The following is a 4,743-nucleotide window of genomic DNA, read 5'->3' as shown; positions in this document are numbered from 1 at the left end:
GATCTCCAAAAGATATTTCACATCAGATATCCAGAGTGTAATAACTTCATGTCATCTCTGTAATATCTGAGCATCGATATCCAACACCGTATCATCTTAGCGCGCTCTCAGAGATATTTCACATGAGATATCCAAAGTGTCATCACTTCATGACATCTCTCGAATATCTGTTCGTCGATATCCCAAACCGTATTAGCTTAGCGCCATCTCAGAGATATTTCACATGAGGTCTCCAAAGTGTCATTACTTCATGACATCTCTCAGATATCTGATCGTAGTTGTTCAATATCGTATAATCTTAGTGCTCTTTCAGAGCTATCTAGCAGTAGATATCTATAGCCTCACAAATTCTTCTTTTCTATCAAATGGTGTACAATGAACTGGGCCAGATACAGCTGACGCAACAGTATTAATGCTATGTTGAGTCGACGTGATCGCAAGATATAGTAAATAATGAATAAATAATATACGTATAATAACCAATATTAAATAATCAAAGATTACTGGGAGGATGAAAACATTGTTTCCTCGAAATTTCGATGAAAATTAACCCTGATCTTTATACTCATGGTCAGGGACCATAACCTCAAATTTCTTCGAGCTGAATACGAAAAAAAATGTCGGCTAAGAGCAGTGTGTTAGCTGTTTACGTAAACTAACAACATATCTGGTTCTTTTTCTATAACTTTTCTATTCCGAACAAATCATGTCCTAGTTTTTGTAAAAAAAAAAAGGACGGTAGCGAGGCTCAAACCAGCAATCCAAGTGTTAGAAAACGAGAAATTCTACGTCTTGCTGGAGCATACGAAAACTCGAAAACTGTGGGCTCTGCCGAAAGGTCAAGGTCCGTCAACCCCTCGTTTGCGGGGCGCGGGGATAGGCAAAATATCTTTATCACCGACCATTATTTTGCTTATGAGAAGTTGATACTGCTCAGTACTGCTGCTCCGTCCGGCGGTCGTGAAATATACATACGTAACCAACATTATAATCTCTTTCGAGCGTTCCATGCTCTTCAACTTTCTATCGCCTTTGTATCAATAAAATGAACGGAAATGCTATTTTTTTTTTTTTTTAACGTGAAAATTCTGAATACATTTATCCTCAATATTATGTGCACATCCCACGGTATGTTTTGATTGGTCGACATTATACGGCTCTTGTTCGAAAACAATTGGTTTCGAAAAAAAATGTCACTGAACATTTTGGTCTTATTTTCTCAAGAGGAATCTGCTGGTGTCCGGAAGTGCGCTGGTGCAGAATCAACCTGTATATTCTGGTCGCATGCACCTCTCTGTTCGCAACCCACTTTTGTCCGATCGAAAAATCTTTAAGTGATTTCACTGGCTCACCGAATGATTTAATAAAAAAAAAAGTTGAATGGCTTTTTCGCGGTTTTATTTTATTAAAAATTTTCGTTTCAAACTTTCTTTCAATTTCTGCGTCGTTATCGCAATACTAGCAGATAGCAACCTCAATTGGAATTGTTTTTTCTATTCTTACCTTAAAGGTTGGCGTGACAATGCTTGGATCATTGGATTCAGCACGTCAAAAACCAGAAAAAATAGTAGTACCAACACGAATATATATGGCAAAATGTGGTTAATATTCTTTTAATTTGAGAGATTAATTTTTTATTTTCGTTTATTATTATGTTTATACTCTACTATACATTATTATTTTACATCATAATATATTTACGTCAAATAATTGTAATAAAGCGCTGTTGGCGTTCTAAGTGCGCTTCGAGAGAATCGAATAGTTTGTATAAATTTCCGTTTCTATGCATTTTACTGGGCAAAAGATTCTTTGAAGTTTCATTGGTTGAATGCGTCACCATGCGATCGTGAAATCGCTTGCGAAGCGCAACTGTAGCGGGGTTCAGTTCTGTGCAGTGTGGGACGCATTTTTCATTGCTTCATCGTGGACTTGTGTATACGTGATATACGTGGAATACGAGTTGTGGAAAGGAACTACCAAGACTGAAGAGGACTTCGTTCATCATATTATTCAGTAAGTAGTACAATCACTTTTATAATACGAAATTGTAATTTTAGTAATTATTATTCATGGTCTATGATTTTGAGATGTATATTTGGTTTATTATTCAAACAGCTAGCCACGTGCAGCAAGGTCGTGCCACGTGGTGGCACAATGTGCGTAACTTCGTGCAGTGACAGAATTTTTGCCCAGAAATCGTATGTTCAAGACAGGGGCAGGCTTAATAGTCGGCAATATTTGTTACTTTTATAGAACAGCTAGGTTGTTGTATAGAAATCTGTGAAATATACTAAATAATGGTGAGCACTTTCGCTGTATTTTGTATCACGTGTTCAACGCTTTTCGATTCATGGTGGAATTAAACTCGGTATAAATTTATGTAGATGAATCATAGACATCAAGAGACTCGGTAGAGTCTCGCGCCAAGTACATTCAAAAGAACGGGCGGACTACCGAGTATCTTTACTGCTAGGGGATAGGAAAAGCGCTGTAGGGCCGACTGTTTTATTAGGTATCTCCTAAATCAAAAGCATTTCGGGAAATTTGGATGCACTTTCGCTATATGAATCGCGGACGAGCTGTCATTTAAGTGTAATTTCAATAACGTCAGTGGTCGGAGAGCTGGGATATGATAATCTTTGATCACCGGTAGGTCGTTTCGATCGGATTCACCACCGTCGTCATCGTACAGCCAGCTATATCCAAAACCATTCCAACATAATTCTGTAGAAGAGAAACCGCGGGTGTGGTTATTCCCTATAATGTGATTGGGCCCCAGAAAAGCGGTGCTCTCATGGCTACCGCTTGCCGCGCTGGCAGCTGATATCGGAGCCCGTCTAGTGGCAAGTCAACACAATGGCGGCACAGAATAGAAGTGACGGAATCGTCATTGCTGGGATGTGTGTTGTATTTTACATGCCCTTGTGATAGCACTCTTAGTTCCATGAACGAACATAAATAATCTTGGTAATAAAACTGAAGAGTGCGACATGTTTGTCGACTTGATCGATGATCGAAATATCGGGTTAGAAGGACAAAGCTCGTCGAATCATCGGTAATCGCTACCGACAGTGATTGCCTTATAAAATTTTCAATATATCGTAAAACAGATGTATTGATTGATGCTATGCAAGGTGATCAAGTTCGTCGAATTCGCGAAGCAATCACGTGAGTAACAAACAGCATGGGTGCGAGTCAATCATAAACTTTGAGTTTTTCACGTATTCCAACGTACCCACTGTCTCGAATCAAAACAACCAGCATTTCCTCTTGTTCCACAAGCATACGGATATCGCAAAATACAGCAGTTTCTGCTCCAATGACACAAATCGAGGGTTCCTATTCCTACAGGAAAACAAACGCCGAACGATCCAACACTACTACCCGGATTTCACAAAAGGATGCTTTCCCTTCTGGCACGCCACAAACTTGGGGTTTCTTTCCAATCCTACTCGGCTATAAAACCTGTAACAAAATCAGAGAGAGAAAAACTTTCCAAGATGGAGGTCTCCCGCTGATACTGTTCGTCATTACAAGTTGCAGGTGACAAAATCCAACCTACCTCCCCCAAAGTTGTATATAAGTCAATCATAACCAATGCCTCCCTAATGTACCTGCTGTGCCCTATCAACGCAATTAACACTTTCCTTTCCACCACAAGCATCTCGATACCGAAGGATGCAGCAGTATTCGTCCTAATACGACGAATCAATGGATCCTACTTCCACAGGTGAAATGAAGTCAACAAATTCTTTGGCTCTTTCTATGTAAAGTCACGAAAGAATTCGGTTTCTCTTCTGGGACTTCACAAACGGAAAGCTCCTCTCCAATCCTACCCGCCGACAAAAGTTCCAAATGACCGAAACGGTGGAAGACTTTTCAAAACAAAGAAGGTTTACGTCCAATGAGGTGCGTCGTCAACTGCAGTCAAATCACTTACTGGCCACGCACCCGGCAGTTGTCGGTAAGCCAACTATGACGTTTGCCTGCCATTGGTACTTACCATATCGCTTCATCACAACATTTCTTTGTCCAAGAAGCATACTGATTTTGAAAGATTCATCAGCACTTGTTCTATTGCTACAGTCCAAGAGTTCCTTCCCAGAGACCATCTTCGAGCAAATTGACGATGAAAAATCCGGAGCTCCCTTCCACATCACCCGAAACCAACTAGTCTTTCTCCTGGCACAACACTCACGAAAAACCTTTCCAAACGCGATCCCACTAGGGGACGAGAGCTGTAGCGAATCGAAAGGTAAACAACTTTCCAAAACGTAGGTTTCTTTGACAAGAATCTTGCTTCAATAGTGAGATCGAGTTCTGGTCGCCGAATGTGACTCAAGTATGACGTTCATCACTCTCTCAACCCTTTGTACAAATCTGTAATGACTAACACCATCCTTTTTCCTACCAGCATACCAATATCAATGGAAGAATCGGTTCCCGTTCTAATACCGCAAACCAAGAGTTCCTGCACCCTTAAACAAACCGGAAATGAAAAATCCGGAGCTCCCTTCCACGTTACCTGAAAGAAGACAGTCTTTTTTCTGACACTTCATAGAACACGGGCTCCTCTACAAATGGTGAAAAAATGAGATTTTGCTCCTGAAGCGCCCATGTTGAGTCTCAATGTTCTAGTTCAAATTCAGCAAAAACATAAAACCTACCTATCAGCTACACAGTTTGCATCGAAATGTCATTACCTCATGTTCATTCTGCCACCGCAAACCGAACTCAAAGTCT

Source organism: Athalia rosae, chromosome 8, assembly GCF_917208135.1.
Source record: "Athalia rosae chromosome 8, iyAthRosa1.1, whole genome shotgun sequence".
Lineage (NCBI taxonomy): Eukaryota > Metazoa > Arthropoda > Insecta > Hymenoptera > Athaliidae > Athalia > Athalia rosae.
The sequence above is the reverse complement of the archived record's forward strand: the minus strand, read 5'-3'. Positions refer to the sequence as shown.